Source organism: Camelus ferus, chromosome 8, assembly GCF_009834535.1.
Source record: "Camelus ferus isolate YT-003-E chromosome 8, BCGSAC_Cfer_1.0, whole genome shotgun sequence".
Taxonomy (NCBI): Eukaryota; Metazoa; Chordata; class Mammalia; order Artiodactyla; family Camelidae; genus Camelus; species Camelus ferus.
In genome coordinates, this window is record NC_045703.1 from 62,360,898 (window position 1) to 62,386,435 (window position 25,538).

Below are 25,538 nucleotides of genomic sequence, written 5' to 3' on the forward strand. Positions count from 1 at the left end.
GTGCTGCTGTGTTTCTTTACAGGCCTAGGGATCTTCAGTTATCTGTTCATATTTAAAAAACGAAGACTTAATTGGTTTTGAAGGAAACTAGTCTGGATTTCTCTCCCATTGTTGTGTCTCTAGGATATTTTCCCACTCGGCCTTTTCAATGAATAGGAAATACTACTCTGAACTGTCTTTATGGAAAAAGGCTTATCACTACCCTTATCAACCTGAGGATGAAAAAGAGACACGCTAGTTTTTAAAGTGGGGTCTCCCACATGTCCGAATGGGAAGGACTTTCTTCGGGAGTCCCAGAAGCCCGCCCACTGGCCCTATATTTCCATAATAGTTTGGTAAATTTATTTGAAGTTCTCAGGTGTTTGGGCTACCTTGGGAGTGAAGAATGAAGGAAATTTCAGGCACAAGATATTACTTCTTCATAGGAACAGAATAGAAAAGTGATTGCCAGGAAGAGGGTGCCAGGGAGGGAGGGAAATAGGGAGAGACTGGTAAAAGGGTACAAACTTTTAGTTATAAGATGAGTAACTTCTGAGGATCGAATGCATCACATGATGACTATAGTTGATGACACCATATTGTAAACTGAAATTTGCTAAGAAAATAGGACCCGGATGCTCTAAATAAACAAATGAATGAATAAATAAGGCAGTAGAAGTGTCACTTAACTGGATGGGGGATCCTTTCACAATGCATGTACATTTCAAATCATCACATTGAACACTTTAAATGTCTTACACTCTTATTTGTCAATTATACATGAGTAAAACAGAAAAAAAAAAAAGACATCTATTCTTTACCACACTCCTTTCTCAATCTTGACCTCACCAATCTGAGTCTGGAACCTCTCTGGAGTCTGGCTTGAAAGATAAACTCTTTTTTGGTTGTCATACCCCTCTGTGTAGTTCCCACTGCTGTTTTTAATCCGCTGACAGACTTCCACTTTGTTTCTGTCTTCCAGAAATTTGTTAAAAGTTATTTTTATCTTTGTGTGGACCATTTTCTCCGATGTAATGAGTTTATTTATTTAATATCATTTCACTGAGGATGTTGGAAGGGATGGAGATAAACACCAGCTCCATGTCTGCCTTCTTGATTCAGAAAGCCAACAATGACTTTTTAACACCTCTTTGGAAGGATCTCATAAACTCCCCTCAAATTAAAAAGAAAAGAAACTAGCCTGCTACATTTATAATGCTTTGAAATATGCATGAAGCTACTTACATTTTTAATATTATTCATCAAGGACATAGAGGAAGATTCTAATCTGATCTAATTGAGGCATCAATTTTCTCCATCAAGTGAATCCCTGAAAGTTTCCTGGAAGATCAGAGTAAGAGAGACATTTAGATCCCAGAGTAAATTCTGGTATTTCCCATGGGGCAAATCAAGGTTGTTTTATTTGTTTGATAGTTTTTGTCTCTGGAAGGAAAAGGATAATTGAGGAAACCACAAAGGAAAATTTCAAAACCTCAGAGAAAACCTCAAAGAGAATATTTCACTGGAACTCTTTAAGACTCAGGCTTCTTTGGTTTCCCTGCTGGCTGGTTTTGAGAAGTCAACAAGCCTGAGGGAGGGGTCATGTGACCACGAATTGAGACTAGAACAAAGATTACTCTTTCTGTTTACATGGTGAGGAGGAGGGAACCAGGCTTTAGCAGCCAAAGGTCTAAAATAAGCATGAGATCAAACAAAAATTTCTAAAAAATGCAAATTAGAGAAGGACTCTTAGGTGCAGAAAGGATGGAGGCTCAGAAGTAGGCATTACTGAATAATATAACTGCAGATTTCATGTTTCCGGTAATATGGAGGTTTGGATGAAAAACTGAAAATCATTCCTTGAGGATTGCTTTGTTAACTTACTTAATCAACCATTTGTTGATTCAACAAATATTTATTGAGCAAGTATTAAGCTGCTTACTATGAGAATTCTGGAGATCCAGTGGGGAAAACTCAGTCTTGGCTTCTGCTCACAGAGAAATTAAGATCTGATGTGGATCTTGACAGTTAAAGAGACAAACGTCTTTCTGGAGATCTGTCTAGCTAGGGCCAAAGCACATCAAGTCAGTCAGCAGAGTTTGTTACAACCTATGTGCTTTTTCATGCCAATCACAGTTAAGTGACTGATGAGACTTTTCAAGTGCAAATATTGACATTAATAGAGTAAATACATTCCTGAGAGTAGGCAGTCTTAACCATCAGTTGAAAATTACCCCTGCAAAATACTATTCTCAGCAGTATTCAAGTACAAATGATGTGGGTTCTCCAAATTTTGCAAAGAGAAGCTGCAGTTAATTTTCTGAAGCCTTAATGGTACCAAGGAGTTTTAATGGGGCACACATTTTGATTTCATTTCCAGCTAAGAAAATACAAATGTGTAACTGGTTCACTCTGGTCAGATTCCAGAATCAATGTGTTGGATTTTGATCCACACTTGCAGTCACCTTTTCCCTCCTGATGGTTAGTTACCTTAATGTCTGTTTGCAATTATGGGATTTGATATAAGGCAAGTGGAAAAGCTAGTGTAGAGTTTAAAAATACTGTCTCCCTTTAGAAATCAACATGAGAAAAAGTTTGATGGAAAGGAGTGAACTAAGCGTGCATTTAACCAGCTAAAGCTACACCAAAGGGAAAAAAAGAAACCACTTGATAGTAAAAATGTTGCTTTGATTGACACTGGGCAAAAAGCCAGAGGTACTTGACGGCTACTCTTAAACATACTGAATTGTTTCTGGATCAAACACTCCATAAATCAAGGTAAAATGTGAATTTTTTCTAGTAATTTGTGAGACTACAATGAAACGGGTTTCTTACTGAGCTCCAGAGCTGAGCCATTTATCATGACTTAAGTACCCACTCTCTGTCTCTCTTTCTCTCTTTCTCTTTCTTTCTTTCTTTCTTTCTTTCTTTCTTTCTTGCTTTCTTTCTTTCTTGCTTTCTTGCTTTCTTGCTTTCTTGCTTTTCTTGCTTTCTTGCTTTTCTTGCTTTCTTTCTAGTAAAGGGCAGATGTAGATACATGCATTCATGTAAAAATAGATTCATGAAATATTGATTGTGTGCAAGAATTTTTCTTCAGGAATTCTGAAGAAGGTTACAGCTTTGTCTTTTCACACATGTCTTTGATTAGAAAAGCCACCTAACAGATTTCATGAAAATACGCATGAAAAAAACTGAGCATTCTTAGGGTGTAACAATGTCTACACTTGGTAAAGCAACTATTACGATACAATGACACTAACAACCTACTGTGCTATATCTCAGGATATCACATGCATTGTTTTGTCAATGGTGGGGATTAATTGTTTAAGATCTGCTTCCCCAATTATACTGTAGAACACTGAGGCAGGAACCATGATTTGTTTCGTGCAAGATGGGTACATAATAAGGGATCATGAAATTTTATCAAATTAAGCTGCCAAATATTGGGATGCAGTGTTAAACTAGTTTGTATGACTTCATATTATCTCCATATATAATCATGATTTGTGGCAAAGTGGGACAAAATTTACGTGATTCAGATAATTTTTGTATGACTCTCTCCATAAACTCACAAGCAGATATATCAGAGATAAAAGGATGAAAACCCAGCAAGTCAACGTGCAGATTCAGATAGATAAGTGGTGTCCTAGAGATGTGACAGCCCACAGGACAAATGTACTTTCTCTTGGGGAGGCTGATAGTGCCAGGTAGCCAAACACTACCCCACTGGAGAACTGGGATCATTGGCATCTATGGTCATGGTGTACTCGGGGTGCCAAGGAGCAGGGAGCTAGCAGGTTTGGAGGAGGGCAAGACTAGATAAAAATCAGTTTTATCTACATATATATCTTCTTTCTGCAGCCAAGTGATGATGTTGATAAAATTCTAGTGTGGCTGATGCCAACGTAGAGGGAACAGAGTGAAGCACATTATTTCTGCAAAGGTCACTAAGAAAAAACTCATCCATGGTGGATGCCAGGGCCAGTTAACAACAACAGTAACAACCACAGGTAAGATGTTTTTTGGAGTGCTTTCTATTTGAAAAGTCTATTAAATAGTTGGCATGCAGGTGTTATTTCAGTTGTCACAAATTCTGTGAGATATTCACTGTCATTTCATCTATATGACAGATGAGGGAGTCACAGGTACGACAAATGGAGTGTGCCAGGACGTGTCAGAGTGGGGACTCAGTCTCAGGCTACTTGGCTCCAGGTCTCACGCCCTTGACCTCTGTGCCCCATACCTGAGAAGTCTGAACAGCCACAAGAGAGGTAGAACAGAATCACACCCCGGGGAACTTGGCTGACAAGGACTATACAGTGGGAGCCAGGCAGGGGAGCTGGGTGGGGAAAACCAGCAAACCAGCAAAGAAGGTTCATTACAAGAAGGAATTTATACGGAGAGACTGCAATTGATGCTCTGGTGGGTACTTTGTACTCTGTCCTTTCCTAGGCATAAGGTAGCAGATAAGGCACTTCTGTTGGGTAAGGAAGGTGGCACCATTATAAACACCAGATCCATTATTCATGGTTTTAGGACACTGATACCATGGTGTGCTCAGAACACTGGTGAACACCCGTTATCCTTCAGTTTATGCTACCAAAGCAAATATTTTTAAAAATATTTTATAAGTATGCCATAAACACAGGGAAGTTGAGTAGTGGATAGTTGTTACTGCTTAAAGATATTTAATGTATTAATAGACTTAATCAATATTTATTCAGCACCTCTTATCTGCTGGATACTGATCCAGGTGCTTGAGCCAGATCAGGAACAAATGCACATATATTCCTACATGCTTGGAACTTGTCTTCTGATAGGGATGGACAATAAACAACAAACGTGACCTACACACTATTAGAGGTGCTGTGAAAAGAATTAATTAGAGTATGGGTGAGTTTAGGACTGGGGAGGGCACCATCATTTTAAATAGCTTGGGCAGGCTAGAACCTATAGAAAAAGTGTTATTTGAACAATAATTAGGAGAGGATTGAGTCAGCCACGTAGACATCTTGGGGACGCGCATGTTGGCAGTGAGAAGAGCTAATACAAAGGTCTCAGATGCTCCATGTGTTCTGTATTTATTTCATATGTGTGCCGTGTATGTTTGTGGCTGGAAGCGGTAGTGAGTGTTTGTGGATGTTCTTTTCTGATCGCTTACATTTTCTCAGTGAAACAAGAAGCAGGATCATCAGCTGAGAGTCAGAAAGTGGGAGATGAAGGAACAGGAGAATGGGAGAAAGAGTCACCCATCATTTGCGGGGAGTAAAAGGATGACTCGTTGGCTACGGCTGCCATAACCAAGGACCACAGACTAGGGGCTTAAAAAACTGAATTTCATTGCCTCGTGGTTCTCGAGTCTAGAAGTCTGAGATCAAGGTGCTGACAGGTTTGATTTCTTCCGAAGGCTCTCTCTGGCTTGTAGACGGATCCCTGTATCTTCACCTGATCTTCCCTCTGTACCTGTCTGTGTCTAAATTTCCTCTTCTTATAAGGACCCCAGTCACATTGGATTAGGGCCCGTGCTAATGACCTTATTTTAACTTAATCTCCTCTTTAAAGATCCTGTCTCCAAATACAGCCACATTCTGAGATTCTGGGCGTTAGGGCTTCAACATATAAATTTGAGGGAAACATTATCCAGCCCATAACAGTGAACTAGTGAAATGTTGTAGCATATGTTTCTAGAAGGGTCAGGGGTTAAGTATAAACAAAGAAGAAACTCACTAGGGATAAGGGTTTGGGGTTTATATTTAAGTTTTAAATGACCTCTCCTCAGCAGGTCCAAATTTAGCCTTTCCCAGTTTCTTAACAATATCTGAGAAGACACAGAAAAATGTGAAAATTGAAACAGCAACATTAAAAAAAAAACCCTAACAAACAATAAGATAAATTGGAAAAAGAAGACATAAAAGGAACTCTGGAAGAACCCTGGCAACAGGGGGTTCTGGGTGTGGAAATTTTCAAGTCAGAAAAACTAGACAACAGGTGGAAGAAAGAACTCAAGCTCAGTGGAGCAAAACTGCACCGGATCATTTACCACTGGAGAAGTTATTCGACTTGGCGATTCTGCACAGTAATTGACTCGCCAAGTATAAACTTGAGAAAATAATTGAATTATTACCCCCATAAGACTAGCAGCATCATGATCAAATTATGCAAAGGTTCTGTGGGAGAACGTGCCTTCTCTGTATGGCCTGTGAATTCAAGGGTGGAGACGAGAAATGAAGTCATATAGAAAAACAGTGCAGGACAAGGGGAAGGAACACCATCATGAAAACATAGAGGGAGAAAAGAAGTCTGAAAATTATCACAAAATCACAGCGATTGAGAAAAATCTTATTAGAATTCAAGAAGACATCATTCAGACCCAATAGGATCCAACGTAAGGACAGAGTAGGCAGACGTGAGACTGCCACAGGATGTAATGAAAAAAGACAAACAGCAAAGAATGGCAAAGGAGCTACAAGTAAAACAGCCAAGCATAGTTCACCCTGGAGTGAGGAAAGGTCAGAACTAAAATAGTGGGGAACAGGATTAGTGATTCGGAAGATACAGTTCAGAAGTTCTTTCAGAATTCTGAGATAAATGACAAAAAGGAGGAAATGAAAAACTGACCTTTTTGCTGAATAAAAATTATCAAAAATTAACTGAAGAGAGACAATAATCAAAGCTCCAACCAGTTACAACTGCCTTGCATGTGCATATTGAAACGCTCACCACATTTCGGGCAACAGCAAATGAGAACAGATTTATCCTTCGATGTATCCTAGTTCTGCAAAAAGAAAACAAATTGAAAAATCAAATGGGTTGTCCTCTCCAGTGCCACAGATCCTTTATAAATAACCACATAGAAAAAAATCTACTAAGATGTCTGATGCAACTAGTGCCAAAGATAGCACATTTTGCAAAATTTTAATTTGATCTAATAATGATATAATCAGTTGATTTATCTTTGCTTATGAAGGGAGATAAAATATATTCAAATCTGGAAATGGTTTATTAAAAATACCACCTATATAATATTCTTGAAACAAATTACTTGATAACACACCAATTGACAGAGGTGAAATAAAATCAGAGGCTGAATGACAGGCTGAGAAGATAAAAAAACAATAAAGTAAATAAATAGTCATATGAAGTAGAATGATGAGGAATGTGGAAGTGGAATAAAGTAAAAGCATTTCTACACAAAAATGAAAATAAAGGCTTTAAAAATATATAATATTAAAAATCACATCACAGCTGTTGCTTGGTAATGTCTTAAATTATCTTAATAAAGACCATTATGTGAATGAGGAGAGCTTTGAAAAATTTAAAGGTTAGCACTAATAGAATAGATGTCTTTTAACACTGTAAATTACATAAGCAAAATAAAACTTCTTAAAAGCCCACGTGGTAAAGAAATCAAGAAAACATGGAACAAGGTAACAGAAGTCAGATCAAACACGGGAGTTACGACTGCACTGCGAAAAAACTCACTGTGCTGTTTGAGAGGAATCAGTCATCACAAATAAGCAACATCCTTAAAATGACACCCACTCAAGGTGTTTCGTGGCAAATTTTATACACAAAATGAATTAAAAAGTCTGAAAAGCATATAAAAGAGTAATTCAGAAGGGCTGCTTGAAGAATGGAGCTCTTGGATGAAGTAAAACAAAAATCAAATTAATTGAAACAGTGTCATAAGTGCAAAAAGGTTTCAAAGAAAAGATCAAGCAATTTTATCAGGCAAATGGAGGGCTTTTGATATTCGTTATCAGATGTGCAGAACTCTAGGTAAAATGGCTGGAAAACATTAATTGGGGCAAAGAAAAATTAAAAACTTTAATGTAAAAATAAAAGTGTAAAGCATGCAAATAAAATTTTAGTCAGTTATTATGTAATCTTGTAGCAGGTCAGGAGCTTTCTAAGTTTGTCACAAAAACAAAAACTATAAAGACTGATCTTTAAGTTTCAAAATTTCAACCTTCTGCATGGCCAAAAAGTTAAACAACTCAACAATACAACTAAAAGGTTTTAGTAAATCTGTGTAAATATTTGCAATGTCTATGACAGACAAATAATCAAAGTTTTCAATATTAAAAAAAACTCTTAAAATAATAAAAATAATTGTACAACTCAAGGGAAAAATAAGTAAGTCACGACATGAAGCAACAATAAGAGAAATAAAAGCAACATATAAACGTGAAAAAATTTAACCCAATTAGAAATCAAAGAAATGCAAAATAAAACGACAATGTATTTCACCTGTTAAATTGACAAGACAGGTCTCTTTTTTTTTTTTGTCATTTTGTTTTTAAAATAATAATGGCATCTTTGAGTTTTCAGGTAATTAAAAATTCTCATACATTGTTGACAGGCATATAAATTAGCCATCTTTCTTGAAGGCAATTTGGTTACCTAGCAAAAGCCTTAAAATATTCATTTCCTTTGATTTAGTAATTTTATTTCTGGGAACTTATTCTAGGATTTATTCACACAACAATGTGTTATAAAACAGCTCAGCACAGATGTGTTTATGCTAGAAAAAGTTTTTTTTTCCTATTGTATTTTACTAAAGACAATTTTTGAAGTGGAATATTTTGCAGGCATTAAAATTTATTTTTCTGAGAGATTCATAATAATAGAAAATTCCCATAATAAATGAAAAAGAGCAGGTTAATAAATTTTTATTACTCATATTCTATTTTAAAAATGTATTTATGAAAAGAAAAATGAATAAAAGGAAATAAAAACAGCAATGATTTTTTGAGATGGTAGAATTGTGAGTGATTTTCATTTTATTATTTTATATATTCCCAAAATTAACTGTAATCATAAACCAACTATAACAAAGTATAATTTAGAAATACCCAGTATTGAAAGGAAAGTAATTTGGGATTTTTTTCCTTAGCTTAAATCATTTGAATATTTTTCTAATTCAAAGTTATTTCTCATTCCCCAGGAAGAATTATATATACTTCTACTATGTGACCCACAAAAGAAATATACATATGTGTATATACTTATATACATTTAATTTGTTAATATATTTGGTTCTACCTTTTGGACTATAAGCCCCTCAATAGTAGTATCCTATTTTACCAATATTATAAACACAAAATGCCTAGCTAGTAAGGTGATTTTTTAACATATTGTTAGTACTTATTAAATATTTGTTGACTTGAGTGAATTTATTCCAGTTCAATTATGGAGATGGAATCTTATAGAAAGAGTAAATGGTTTATAAAATTATCCAATAATGCAACACTTTGAATGCAAGTTATCTAATTAGTATCTTTTCAATTTGACAACTTGAATGTTCATGTGTTTAAGACATTTAATCTGCTTTTGTTTTATCTTTTATGTTTCATAGCCATTGATATATTTATAAATAACTTTTAGAAAACCTTCATTTTATGTACACATTTGTGATAAATACAGGATTTGGAATAAATTTATGACACTTTAAAAATACTATGTTTATATATTTTGAGGACTGTTCAAATTGGGGACTGTTCTGATAGAAACCATGATGAGTTTCCACTAATTATAATGTCTAGAGTCAGTCCATTTTCACTAATTTTCATATACGTTGCATTTCACTTTCACATAGAGAAGTAATGTTAATTTTGTCTCCCTTTGAAATTCTAAAAGCAGGAAAATAATGGGATGGTGTGTGTTATAGAATCTAGTTGAATTGCACTGTGGTACCCTTGAGACTTAGGGGCCCACGGAGCAGGTAAGCCCAGGGAAGAGTGTAATAAACGTGATCTGTATTGATACCACCTGAAGGAACTTCACAGCTATAATGAGTGCATCCTTTTTATGAAGAGTCTCATATTTATCATTTTATTACTGTCAGTCAAGTGAGTTTTTTAAAGAGATCTCTTTGTGTTTGTGACACGTGGAGGTTTAAAATCTAATCGAGCAGAGTAAACAGAAAAAATACAATAAAAATAACTGAATGTACAATGACCACATGGTGCATACCTATTTTCCTGGAGTAATTATTGGTAGCATTTCATTTTCATTCTCCTATCTTTGGAGACTTTTTTCTTTCTAGCATTACTCTAATGATAAGTTACGTTAAAGAGTGTCAAATGAGTGATAGAGCCGTGTGAGAGAAAACTGAAGGACTTAAGACCCAAGAGTTTTCCACTGTGGCCTTCGTGCCCGCTTGTCCCCAGCACCTGTTCCACCCACTCTTGCACATGACATTGTCCTGAACTCTTCCTCTTCATCCTTTAGATAAAATCCAGGCTGCCAAACAATGGCTGCTAATCCCCATGAAATATCCCTGCTTCCTGTTTCCGGAACAAGCTGAACTTGATCGATCTCCTTCCTTCTGCTAAAGCCCCATAAAACAGCCCACTTCCTTCCCCAATTTAGAATGCTCCTTTACTCCTTCAGAGCCTTATTTGAAGTCTTATTTGAATAGTTTCTGGCTGATTTTCTTCCCCAAGTAGGAAATACTCCGGGAATTCAGAGGTGGGAGAGAGTATTTCTACTATTTGTGGTCAATGAAGATTAATGGAGTGGAGAAATATTTGAACTGAGCTTAAAGAGTGAATTATTTACAGATTAAAGAATAAATTTTATATACTTATAACTGCTTATTAGGATATCTGTTTTCATCCAGGTATTCCTATGTACTTCAAGGCTAAAAATATTTTAAGGCAAAATTAGAAGTTGGCCAACTCCTTGTGAAGGTGAATATATGAGTATGGGTACAATTAGAGTGTAACTAAAGCAAGCAAGTGTGGAAAGTCTCATTCCAGAGGGGACTTTAGTTTCTTCTAAAGCTTTTTGAATATTAATATAGATTCCTAAAACCTGTATACATTCTACTCTGTCTAATCACACAAAAAATTTCACTTCAGAAAGAGCGATTAGGCTAAAAGCATTTTCTTTGTATAGAACAGGGCCAAATAATTTAGAAATACATTTCAAGAACTCTTTGACTTATTATAATGTGACAAGAACATTATCACAAATAACAAATATAAATGTTCTCTTTAATGTGCAAATGCAGAAACATTATAATAATCGAAGTATTTATGATGAGTTCTAAGCTGCTCTAAGCAATCAGATTGAACACATATTCACCTTTGCAAATTTCATTTGACCCCCTAAATGTATCCTTTTGCTCTCTTCAGAGTGAATATGTATTTTAGTCCTAAAAAGAGTACAATTCTTTTCAGATATGGGAGAATTAAAGTGTTGTCTATCTTTCTTTCAGCTGGACTGGGGTGTGAGTCCAGTCACAGAGCATTGAATCTACCTGGTCTACCTTTTGGGGACCAGCTTAGATAAAGGGACTCATATCTTACTTAGATTAAAGGACAGATTGTGTGCTGATAAATGTTTGGAGAAAGAGGGGGAACTGATTTGTAGTGCTTGCCAATTTTCCTGTTATAAATACTGTCACCATGGCCATTTCAAGTGACTCATGTGATGTTACTGAGAGCAAAGGTGGAAAGAGATGTGCAGTAGGACCCCATTACACAATATTTTCATCATCTAGACGTGGTGTGAATAATAGGAAACTAATTAAGAGGTGATGAAGTTTATATATGTATTTCCTTTGTTTAATGTAATTTATTTAATTGCAGGTTTACATAATTTAACTTTCAATAATGGCTATGTTAACAACTGACTTGCAAAACTGCTGAAATGTAACAAGAGGCTCTTATGAGCTGGAGGAGAAGCTCAGCACATGCTTTGTGTGTTTAGTCCTTTGTTTTCAACATATAGCCCCAAAGATGGGCACCCCATCAACACCATCTTGGAACTTAGAAATGCAAGGTCTTAAGTCACGCCCTAGATCTGCCAAGTCAGATTTTCCATATTAACAATATTTTGGGGTAATTTCTACTCAAATTAAAATTTGATAAGTACTAGAAATTTTACTCGAAGTCTGGATCAGCCTCAGGTTTGTGCAGGTTCTTGATTAATAGAAGAACAGAAGAATTTATTGCTGACACAAGTTCTACACTTTGAGGGGATATCTTTTTAAAACCTATGACTGTAAAACTCAATTAGATTTTGCATCTTGAAAACCAAGGAGAACGTGGAATTTGGATAAAGGGGAAAATAGTAGTATAGGTGTATAAGCCACATGACTTTAGATATAATTGAAAAGAAACACCTACTAAACAGAGGCACAGGAATGCCTACAAATGTAACAAGGAATGTGTCATGGTATTCATTTTTTTTTTCACAGTAAAGAGATCCAATTATAAGTTGGACATCAACAACAGAATTATTCTTCCTACAGATGGGTATTTAAAAGTCTCCTCCATTCACGCATAGGAAATAGATCTGCACATAGAAAACAGAAACACTTGAAATGATAGCAGTGCACAAAGACAGCCAAAAGAACTGCTGAAGGTAGCATTCCAGAGCTGAGGTAAAGTAGAAATCCTGAATTTTGCAGAGAGTTTTGGAGAAATCTGTCCTTCTTAACAATCTCAATAATCAGAACACTAAAATGACAGGTGGATATCAGCCAGCTTCTTCTCCAACTCCCTCAGTGCTTGTTCAATGGCTCAGGAACAAAGGGAACAGGATGGCAGGGATGGAGTGTCTCTGTGAACTCAATGACTTGGGCTTCTCCTCAAAAGAGGATAACCTAGCTACTGCTTACTGCTGAGAACCCAGCCTCCCAATGAGAGAGAGCATCTCTGAGTCCCTAATATTGTGGGAATGCTTGAGGGGACCAGCCAGTGACATGTGGCTGATTGACTACATTGAGCTATTTCCATCATGATTAGACAGAGTCAGCTTCACTGAAAAAGACTTGTTTTCTGGGTATGAATTTGCCATCACTCATTTGATGCTTCTGCCAGGACCACCACCCCATGGACTTGCAAAACGCCTTATCTGCAGCCACGATATCCCAGACTGCATCATTTCTGGTCATGGAACTAGTTTTGTTGCAAAGGAAGTGCAGCAGTAGGCTCGGGCAAAAGGAATTAGCTGGTATGAGAAGTCCTACCTTATCACCTAGGAGTGGCTGGTCTACGTGAAAGATGAAATGACTACTGAGGTCTCAGTTAACGTGTTAGAAGACAACACCATGAAAGAAGGAGCTTTCATCTTCCAGGATACAAGATATACTTTGAATCAGAGCATTATGTGATGTTTTCTCCCTTGTGCTCAGAATACATGGGTCTGATAATCAAGAAGTGAAGTAGGTATGTATATGACACGTACAACATAGCATATCATATATATATGTTACATTGAACAGTATATGAATATGCGTATTACATTGAACAATATATGAATTGCATATTATCTTAGTCTGTTTAGGCTAAGAGAAAAACACCATGGACTGTGTCGTTTAAGGAACAAACCCTTATTTCTGGAGGCTTGGAAATCCAAGATCAAGGTGCTGGCACATTTGGTGTCTGGTGAGAGCTCACTTCCTGGTTCACAGATGGCCGTCTTCTTGTTGTGTCTTCGTGTGGTAGAAGGGGCAAGAGAGCCCTCTGGGGCCCCTTTTATTTAAGGGCACTAATCCCACTCATGAGAACTTTACTCTCAGGACCTAATCACCTCCCAAAGGCTCCACTTAATACCATCACACTGAGGATTAGATTTCAGCATAAATATGGAGGGGGGGACACTAATATTAAGTCTATAGCATATATATTGAAGACGCATAATCTTATATGTAATAATTTTATGTTTTATAATTTTATATATACACATGGCAATGTTCCACTAGGTGAGACAGTAATGATTCAATTGAATTGGAAGATGAAATTGCCACCATCTTGAGCTCCTCATGTCCCTGAAGCAACAGGCAAAATGAGGGAGGTGATTGATGGACAGAGTGATTGATTCCAGTGACCAAGGGGAAATTAGGTTATTACTAATTCAGTAGAGGCAAGGAGCATAATATCAGAAATCAAGTAATTTTTCTGGAGTTCCTCTTAATTCCTTCCCATTAGTGAAGTTAATGGAAAACAAAAGCAACCAAAACAAGAAAGGATGATCGAAGGCTCAGAACCTTCAGGAATGAAATTTTCAGTTGCTCTTCCAGGTGAGGGGTCTAGAGCAGCTTGGGACTAACTAAGGGCAAAAGAAAGATGGAATAGTAATGAAGTAAGGACCTCGCACGGTCAGTTGCTGCCTTGGGACCCATTACAGAAGGAAATATTACCTATTCTACTGTGTTCTGAAAGGATCCGTCAAGGCATGGGACCACCTATGTGGCCTCTGTGGACATAGGCAAGGTTGCCAGGGCACTGGTGCAGGGAAGTTCTCCTACAGAATCGGGGCTTGAGAAATTGGCACCAAAATGTTGATATCTGGCTACCACTACTACTGCTATGGTAATAAACTTCCCTTCTCTGGAAAAAAATAAAAAAGAAAGACTGAAGTAGATTTGCATGTTTTCTCTTTGCTTGTTATGTTATTTATGCATATTGTCTATTTTTCCTTTCTCTGCTTCCTTCTTTCTGTTATTACTGTTTTTTTTTTTAACTTGTGGGAAGTTAACATTACAATTTAGTCTTTAGCTAATAGAATATTCAATGGGACTGTAACTGAATTTGCGGAATGATTAATACTGCCATTGATGGGTATAATAGGTGTTGAGACTGAGTAATTTTCCATTTTGGGGACAAGATGAGAGCTTCTTTTCTAGTATGAAGGAAATTTCCATCCTGTGAGGCAGAAGCAGAGTTTGTTGTATGGAGGCTGAAATGTGTGTAGAAGTATGTATGTGTTTACTGTGTGGCCAAAAGGGTGGACTGTGCCAGTTATTGATTTATTGCTTCTCAGCTCCAAACTCACCCTTGTTTGCCCTGCTTTGTGATGATGGAATTAGACTCTGCAGGTTACATTTACCCTTTGCCAGCTGGCTTGGGATTCGGCTCTCCTGAGAAGACACAGGAGGGACAGCAGGGCAGAAAGAGGAGGAGAGGACTTTTCTGCTTCCGTGTTCTGTTTTCCATGGGACATCGAGAAGACTGTTGTGAAATGGACCCAGGAGTGCATACCACAGCTGAATGCGCTTTACCTTTTACTGAAGACACCCCCTAGCAACTATGCTCATCACCAGGAACTGCTTTTGGGGTTCAGTGGCTGCATCCTCCAGCAAGTTTCTTGATCATCCTGATGACAAGATGCTTTTCTGGTTTGACAGTTTCACAAAGAGAGTTTCCATCAAGCTTCCTCATGATCACAATGGCAGGCACATGTAGAAACCACACCAGACACCCTGAGGTCTGGATCTCAGCCTTGTGCCCCCCTTTAAGTTTCTGAGCTCCCACCTTACTCACTTTCTCCTCAACCCTAGGGGAGTAACCTTCCTACGGCTGCTTTAGTAACCACATTGTAACTAGTTAGAACTTCCTGGTGAGATTTCTGTCTCCTGAATGGACCCTGACTGATATGTATAAACTTATTACTTAAAAAAATTTTTCCCTTGGATAAGAACTTTGCACAATAGCCTAAATATTTTATTATAATATTTATCAAGTTAAAATTTTAGGACTAGATGGGGTTCTCATGTTTCTCTGTGGGTTGACACGTTTTCAACTCATCCTTTTGTTAAGCTGAAGAACTGCTGTATGTATTGTTACATATATGCATCTATTGTGTGGTAGTTTTTACTATCATTCCTGTTTCTAACTTTTTCCTATAGTACGCATGTTTTCTACGATTGTTGTAACAACTTCCCACAACTGGGTGGCTTAAAACAACAGGAATTAATTCTCTCCAGTTCTGGAAACTACAGGTCTGAAATTGAGGCATTACAGGTCCATGCTCTCTGACAAACCTGTGGGGGACTCCTTCCTTGCCTCTTCCTCACTTCTGGCGGTTTGTCAGAAATCTTTGTCCTTTCTTGACTTGTGACAGCATCTCTCTACTCTCTGCCTTCATCATCACATGATGTTCTGATGTGTCTCTGTCTTCACACGGTCATCTTCTTATAAGGCCACCAGTCTTGTCAAATTAGGGGCCTACCAATTCTTAACCAATTCTGTCTGCAAAAATCCCTATTTCCAAATAAAGTTATATTTGGAGCTCCTGGGGGTTTTCCTTTCCTGGAGGACACAATTCAATTCACAACACATCCATATCATGAAATATTAGCTATTTAATTTTTGGACATGTGTATTTGTGATACACTACTAAACAAGAAATTAGGTTACAAAATGTTCATAAGCCCATTTTTTTTCTAAAAGAAAATACATTTATTTTTATAAATAGAAAAGTGTCTATTAGGATAAGCCTTAAATCATAATGGTAGTTATCTCTGGGTAGAAGAATTGTAGAATTACAAATTTTTTGGTTTATCTATATTTTTTAATTTTTCTACAGTGAGTTTGCATTTTTTCTGTGATAAAATATTTTTTATTTAAAACAATTAAAACTATTGTAATAAATAATACACTTGTAGAAAAGCTTATTTTCCAACTTTTGAAAACAGTTTGCATTTTCTAAAACCAGTATTATACAATGCATTGGTAACAGCAAGTAGTTGACCCTTGAACAACACAGGGTTCAAATCAGCTGGTCCACTTACATGTGGATTATTTTCAATAAACACAAACTACAGTACTACACAATCCATGAATGTTTAAATCGGTGGATGTGCAACCTGGGACATGGAGGACCTACTGTAAAGCACGTGGATTTTCTGCTATTGGGGAGGCTGGCCCACCTACCCCTCTGTGTTGTTCAGGATCAACTGTATTGTCTTGGTAGTAGACCTGTGCATTCAGTTCCACCTGCATTATTGGGCTGTGGAGATGAACAATAGTCTAGGTCCTCTGTGGGAGATGGGGGTGAGCGTGGGGTAATCTGTTTTCTTGTGCTGCATGACTCACAAATGATGCTCCCAAGGTGGTGGACAAACAAGTCCATCTGAAAATAAGTAAAGTTGGTGCATTTGCATGATATCTACCCATTCATTTCTCTCTGGAGACTCACCTCTCTCACCCATCCACAAGGTGAAAGTTTATCACTGAGAAGCCCAGTGTGATGCTATGTCACTCTGCTCCCTTGGCCATGATCGACTGGATAATAAGGTGAATACTTGGTCCAAATGGGACAAAGTCTATCAGCAGAGATTAGAATGTCAATAAGAGATTCTGGTCTTTGTTGGTCTATAGCTACAAAGCTTTGAGAGCATTTCATTTTTAAAAAACAAGTAATAACGAAATGTTTTCTGCCATATAAAAGTGCTAAAGGGAGTAGAATTCCATGAAATCAATTTAGACATAGTCAATTCACTTTTAAATGGGTTTCTTCAGGTAATTAAGTGTGCATACAGTTACTAGGGATTTTGTATATTTTCCTAGTGACTTTTATATAAAATATGTTAAGCCAAACCTTATATTGAATACTTACTCTGTTCTTTACACATAGACAGTGAAAATTTCAGGGCAAATATTTTCCTTATCTGTAGCCACTGACTTTTATTCTTTTTCTCTTTTGGAATAAGAAATGTGGAGAGTAAACTTGCTCTATATTCAGACCTTTGTCTTTCAAGAACTTTCCAAATCTTGTGCATTTAGATTCCAGTCAAGTGGAAATGCAGTTTCTCCTCTTCACTGGGATTGATCCAACCTGCAGTGCAGGACACACAGCAGCTGCTGTTCTCTGTATCCACCGTCCACATGGGATATTCTCCTGAAATCTCCACTGTACTGCCTCAGAATTAAATCCCTTCTGCTAATGTTTCCCATCCTTCATTAAGCAAGTGTGCAGTGAATGCCTGTTCTGTGCCACATACTGTGTGTGGTACTGAGACTACGGTAGTGACAAGACAGAAGCTGTCCTGCCCTTGTTGAATTCATGGCCTGATGGAGAGAAACACTTGAATATTTAAATCATTTCATTAACCAATAAACATTTATTGAATGTCTACTAGTAGCAATCACTGTTCTAGGTGCCAGTGATAAAGCAGTGAAAGAAAAAAAAAAAGATTAAATCCCTGTTCTCAAGAAGATTGACTTGAGGTTGATATAAACTTACAAATATTGATGTGCACTAGAAGAAAAGTTCGAGAGTTCAAGGACAACGTCTATCGGGGAGAAGTGACCTAGCAAGCAAATCAAGATCTCCTGAATCGTGATGTCCGAGCTGAGCCCTGGAAGATAAGAAGAGGTGAGCTAGTAAAAGAGGATGAGCAGAAGAAAACATACCAGGTAAAGAAAACATTTTAAAGACCTGAGCTAGTTACTATATAATTGTGGGAAAAAGTCCTGAATATGAAAATTCAGAAGTGATTAAAAGTCCTAGCAATTAATTTTAAATCCCTGACCAATTAATATTAATTAAGTGACCATGGAGTTAATTTCTCTTGGGGCTTTTTCCAACATTCAATTTATGCTAAAAACAATTAATGTATTAAAAAATGCATATTCATTAGGAAATTCTGATCAAGAATAGGAAATTGGAGATTATATTTCTCCTCTTAGGATGAACTCAGTTCTAACAAATAACGTATATGCAGTCATAATTGTACAATATTTTAAAAAATCAAAATGTAATTTAACATTTTTACATTTTAAATTTAAACGTAAAGGGAAGGGAACATGTTCATTGTTAGTAGTTGTACAGAGCTGAAGAATAATTTTTAAAATTTTTTGATGCTTCTGAAATATACGTTCATTGTGTAAAACTTTTAAAGTAGACAAAGTTGTAAAAAAGGAAATGATCATGTATTTTCATGTAAATACACACTCAAATTGGGTTGTTCGGATACAGACATAAATTAAACTAAAAGACTATATATAGTTTTGAAGTTCGTGTATTTAGGATATTCATATATTTTTCATAATAAAAGCAGTATTGTTAGGTTCCTTGTTTCTATCATAATTAAGCTTAAGTGATAATGAGTTTTAGCAAATCAGAAAATTATACTCTAAGCATATAACTTTTTTTTGTTGAAAACATATAAACATTCATATATTTTGTCATGGTGTAAATGGTTATGCAGTAAAATAAACTTTCTAGTATTCTGATTACTCTTGAGAGTAATATAAAATATAATATTAGCCTAATATAAAATATAGATAATGCATTACAGATATCAAGCTTAATAAATTTAGCTGAAAAAGAAAACATTAATAATTGTTAGACTAAAAATATGTTGATGATCCTCTCTGTGTTTATTATATTCCGACTTTTTAATTTTCCATATTATTTTCACTATAGTAGTTTGTTCTTCTCTAATTACATTTGTTCTTTTTTTTCCTCCCTACATATACCCAATGACCAAAAGGAATATGTAAAATATAGATACAATAATAATTTATAGGATGGCAACCAAAATATTTCATTAAGAGTATGATGCATAAGATGAGTTACTAATAAACTTTCATGATGCACTAATGCCCGGGCCACAGGTGGGTTTGTGAGTTGGTTCTGGCCAATCATAGTTCCCCACCCTTTTCTCCACAGTCTGTGCCTTGTTCCTGAGTGCAGGGTAGGAAAGAGGGAGGTGCTAGGACAGGTGGGAAATTGATGCTTTAAGAACACGTGGCTCTGTCCCAGCACTTCCAGATCTTCTGAAATTTCACTCTTGCAAACTCTGCCCAGATCTGCTGGAAATCCAGGAAGCAAGTGCGTCGACTCCCCCTGTCTCCTGGTCCTCAGCCCCTAGCAGCGCTCCAGATCTCCAGCTGATAATAAATGATTCCCCTCCACGTCACTACCAACTGCCTATGGTATTAATATGTCATTGCTCTTCCGGTGTCACGTTCTTTCTGTTGTTCATCATAAATGAAACATGATATCCTATCATAGAACGTCAACTTCTAGAGGGCATGGATTCTGCCTACCTAACCATTTGAATTCCGTGTCAACCTGAGCATCGCAAACGTTTAAACTCTTTAAAAAATCACTTTTTCCCACTGCTGCTGGATGAGGGAGTGGAGCTCTAAGCTGCAGCAGCAGAAAACATTCCTTCTTTTAAATTTGACATCCGTTAAATTAGCATGTCCAACATTACTTGGAAAAAGTTTAAATATACTTGCAGACTCAGAGTGAGGAAAATGAAGGAAGGCATCTAGTGTCTACAGTGCAGCTGCTTCTGCGAACTCGCTGAGCCCGGAAAAGGGTAGTTAGTGCGCTGCAGGGAGAGGCGAACGTCAGAACGCGTGGCTCCTGCCTTTGTTCCCTTTACAGTTATTTTCCTGTTAAGCAACCCAGAAATCTAATATTCTAACCTGAGTGCATTGATTTACTGCGGTATATGCCAGTTCATTTGCACTCGTGTTGCTTTTTAAAAATTGTCACTGTGATCCAGGCGTGAAAAATAAAAACAGAACTAAAATTGTTTTAAAATAACTCATATGCACGTTTTTATATTTAGTAAATCACTCCAGATTTTTTCCAATAAGAACCCTGAGGTTTGGGGATCTCCCTCAGGAATCAGTGTGCTCAAGCTTCAGAAAACTAGCTGTTGTCTCCAACTTTGGGATTAATAAAAGAAGTGAAAATAAATGTTAACTGCTACTCCATTTATGGATTCTGAGGATAATTAGTAAAAACCCTTTCCATAAGAAGGACAATGAGCACCAGTTAATTCTGTGAAAGGCCTGAAGAGCCTGTCATACTATTCTCTGATGTGTTTTGTCCAGGTCATGAGGAGTAACTCAGCATTTGTGGATGGAAAAAGCAATGACAATATCCTGAGTTTTATTTAAAAAGTTAAAAACTCTAGCAACTAAGTGAATTAACATAAATCTTACAGTAAAGAAAATGTTCATTTCCAATTATTTTTAGTTAAAATTTATTTTTTATTGAAGTATAGTTGGTTTACAATGTTACCTTGGTTTCAAGTGTACAGCAAAGTGATTCAGTTATATACCTATATACACACATACATGTATCTATTCCTTTTCAGATTCTTTTTCATTATAGTTTATTACAAGATACTGAATGTGGTTCCCCGCACTATGTAATAGGCCCTTTCCTTGTTGTTATCTATTTTATACACAGTAGTGTGTATATGTCAGTTCCAAACTCCTAATTTATCCCTCCCCTCTCCCCTGTCCCCTTGTGTGACCATCAGTTTGTTTTCCATGTCTGTGAGTCTATTTTTGTTTTAGAATTAAGTTTATTTGTATAATTTTTTAGATTTTACATTTATTTATTTGTAGTTATTACTCTAGAGAAAACCTGCAAAATCCAATTAAACCCAGCTTTCAATTTTGAATTACTGCCCATATACATGCACGTGTATACATACACACATGTACATAGATACATAGCCGTGTATATACTACATTAGTTTGCTAGGCTGCCATAGCAAAGTACCACAGCCGGGTAGCTTACACTTTTCTGGAGGCTGGAATTCCAAGATTAAGCTGTCAGTTGGGTTCGTTCCTTCTGAGATCTCTTTCCCTAGCTTGTAGAAAGCCATCGTCTCTCTGGGTCTTCGTGTGGTCTTCCCTCTGTGTGTATCTGTGTCCCAATCTCCTCTCCTTATAAGGACACCAATAATACTGGATTAAGGCCCAAACTAATGACTTCATTTTAACTAAATTATCTCTTTAAAATCTTACCTCCCAATGTAGTCACATTCTGGGGTGCTAGGGGTTAAGACTGCAACCTTTGGGCACCACAATTCAGCCCGTAACAAATGTTTTCTTAAAATTCACTTAGTTCAGTATTTTTACTTCCTTAAGAATTTACTTATTATTTTATAATGAACAATATAAGTAAATGGGACAGAATTTTAAAAGGCACAAAATGTTTAGTCTCTTTCACAGGCCATCATTACTCACGCCCATAAGCAATCCCTGTTAAAAATTGCTTATTTTTCCAGAGAGATATTTTATGTATTTATGTGCATGTATGTATGTGTGTGTGTATAATTAAGTGAAAATAAGCAGAATGTGGAGCAGTGTGCATGGTATGCTTCTATTTGTATTTCAAAAATGTTATGCACACATATGTGTGTGTATATATGTGTGTGTATGTATATATATATATATATATATATATATATATATATATATATATATAAATTATTTTGCAATGGATTTCTCACCTAAAACATTTGCATCTCTGACACATTTGGAATTTATTTCCAGCTTGTCATCTCATTGTCCTAATACCTTTCTCTGAGTAAACTATCTTTCCTCTGTCATTTGAGATTCCGTCTTTATCATTTACTGAATCCTCATACTGTTTGGTTCTTTTTATGATCATTCTCTTCTGCCCAATTGTTCAGAGAAGGTTGTCCCCCATTGTCCCTGGTAGCTCTCTCCACCCTAGTGAGGACCCATAGCTTCTCTTCCTCCTTAGTGAGAAGAGTCAAGGTGGTTTCAATCTCCAGCACACTATTCAGGTGTGTCCAGGGCTGTTGTTAAGCTCCTCTGGGAAGATGGCTTCTACGTTAGCCTCTAGCAGTGGAGAGCAGCAGGGTGGCAGAGTCCTGCCACTAGAGCAGGGTCCAGGATGAAGCTGCCTGTGCCCAGCCCCAGTGTGAGGCTCCTGTGTGTAGCGAGAGACTGCAAACACCTGTGCCCTCTCCCTGTGGGGTCCCGCTCACAGTCCGTGATGCTCACAGTCCGTGATGCTCACAGCCAGTCCGTGATGCTCACAGTCCGTGATGCTCACAGCCAGTCCGTGATGCTCACAGTCCGTGATGCTCACAGTCAGTCCGTGATGCTCACAGTCCGTGATGCTCACAGTCAGTCCGTGATGCTCACAGCCCATGATGCTCACAGTCCGTGATGCTCACAGCCCGTGATGCTCACAGCCACTGCCCCAGATCTTCTCTTGACACCACTGACAAGGAAAAAGAGGAATTTTGTTATTGTAGCTTCATAATAGATTTTAATGTACTGCTGTTGGTCTCACCTTATTATCCTTTTCTCAGACTTTTCTTCCTATTTTTCTTATCTTCTTCTATAGTTCCAAGAACACATTCCAAGTTGCAAAAATGTTTTTTTCGAAATCCTAATCAGTTTTGCTTTATAGATGACTTCAAGATGCTTATTCTCTCTGGAGATGAAGCAGCTTAAGGACTTGGAACTGATTCTTGTCAGGAGAAAAGTAAAAATGAGGGACAGTGGCCAGAGCTGCCTCTGCTCGATATGAAGTAAAAAGGCCTGTGTTGGGAGTCGTTTGCACTTCTGTAGATAACAGCCCAAAGACACGGGCATCTGGGGATCAGATGTGGACCCTGTGAAGGGAGATAAAGTGAGGTTATCCTGAAAGGGATCTCACTGAACGGTGCTTCCTGGAGGGGAGAGATGATATTAGATGCAGTGGGCACCAGAGCCCCACTCCTGAGGAGGCAGTCATCCGCGGCCGGTCAGAGGCCAGGCACTGCCCTCATCAAGATGGTGTGTCTGCAGTGGGGGTCTGCTGCTTCCTTGCTCCAAGTTTATTTTCATCTCCTCAGCCTCAGCTCTCTGGTTCTGTGGTTTGCACTAAGGAAACTGCAATGTCAGAGCAAAACGGTGCCGTCTTGTAGAGTTTGTAAAGTTGTGTTTAGGGACTGGTGGCCTCTCAAGTCACTCTTTCATGGGATATTCTTGCATGTTTATAGAAAATGCCTGGGTGGATCATTTGTCTGACTTTTCCAGCTTTCAGTCCAGAGGCAGGTACCATCCTTTCCTGCTTTTCATGAGGAGGTTGAGCCATAGGGAAGAGTAAGGAGAGAGGGCAAGTGTCTTTTCACCCATCGGTGCTGTTATAATCTAGGCGTTTGCAGCCTTTATGTCATAAACTTTGAAATATTGATAATTAGGATATTTAAATCTTTATCTTTTAAACTTGACTGTTTGATTTATCAATTAGTTAGGACTATGTTAAACCATTTGGATTTGTTGATTTAGCTTTGCATTTTTGCCATACAAATGGCCAAATTGGCCACAGGAGATACAGAAAATATAAAGAAACTTACTACTATAGAAGATTTTTTTTTTTTTTTACAAAGGAGCCATAAAACTGATGATTTCAATGTTTTAAAAATTATCCTGGAAATGGGGAGAAAATGTACATTTAAAAATCTTTCTTTGAAATGAAAAAACATTGATACCAGAACCTAACAAAAAAGTAACACAAACAAAAGAAAACTGTAGTCCAGTTTTATTATAAATATGAGTGTAAAAACCTTAAATATTTGCAAACATAATGCATCGATATATTGAAAGGACAAGTTGAATATGCCCATTATAGAACTGATAAGATAGTGTAATATCAAGAAATCAATTAACACATTTCATACTAATACATATGGAAATATCTAATAGGTAGGAAACCAGAGATATATAAGTTAAAATTTATTAAAATAGGAATATTTATTAACATGATTATTCAACTTTAATTTTAAAATTGTCTTTCTGTGTATGATTATATCTAACTATTTATCATCTACTTAAACTTATATTTGTTTAGTAGTTTACTGAGTGGACTAAACTCAAAGAGATGCAAATTGGAAACATGTTTCTCTTTTGGCCTTCAAACGAGCATGTCCCATCACTCTTCTTACTCATCCTTTGATACCTCAGGCAGATCTGTCCACTTCCAGGTATTAAGGATTCCGATCAAGCTTCAATGTAAAAGTCCCATCTCACATCCAGTGTAAAACTTCCCCTTTCTTTCCAGCTCAGGCCCCACCTGTCACCTGTGGGCCTGCATGGGAGAGGGAGCTGGTTTGTTCTCTCACTCTTCAGAGGCTCACTCTATCTTCTCTTCCCTTTGAGGCTTCTGAGTTTGCCTTCTTTCTTAGTTAGCATCAGTTTTCCAATCCAGGGCATGCAAATTGAGCTCTCTTAAGAACTTTTACCAACTTGATTTTGGTGCATTGGCACGAGACTAAACTTTTCAGCAGCTCTGCAAGCATCAAAGCTGAGAGCAAGGTGCCAGTCTACCCTTCTTGCAGAAATCTTCATTCTCTGGGAGTGGATCTTATGGAATCTCACTGTCTAGGAGCTCACTGGGAGGAGTGGGCAATGTTTATCCTATTATCGCCACGGGTGCATTCTTCTAAATAAACCCGTATTTTTGCTGATATGGGCTGGACAGGGTGACAACCAGTTGCCATCTCGTGGCAATCCCTAGAGAGAGAGGTCTGGCAGCTTCTTGGCTGTTTTCTTTAGAATGCTGGGTTCTTATCTATTATTATCTGCTTTGGGGTTTTAGCCAGAATTCTAAGAACAAGAAAAGTCTCACTCTATATCTTGTTATGTAAATCTGATCTGAGATTTTCTAGAGTTTAAATGGATACCAGCTTTATGTTTTTTTCTCCTTTTCAATTCTGATCTGAGTTATTTCTTTTCTAGATCATAGACAAAATCTTGGGCAGGAGGTCTCATGGGTTTTCCTGTTATTTTAAGAAGAGTTCTTTTCCTAGTTTAATAACAACTTAATTTTTATAATATTATCCCATTTAAAACTTCCTTCACCCACAGCATGAACATGTTTAGAGCTCAAACACGCATGGCTTGCAAAATGATGGGGGTGAATAGTCTCCTCTGCTGCTTTCCACCCTCCTCACTCTGGTAAAGCCAACTGCTTTAGCCAACAGGGCAAGTGGATGGCACAGAAAGTAATGATCTTGGAGAGACCTCTCAAAAAAGGCAGCC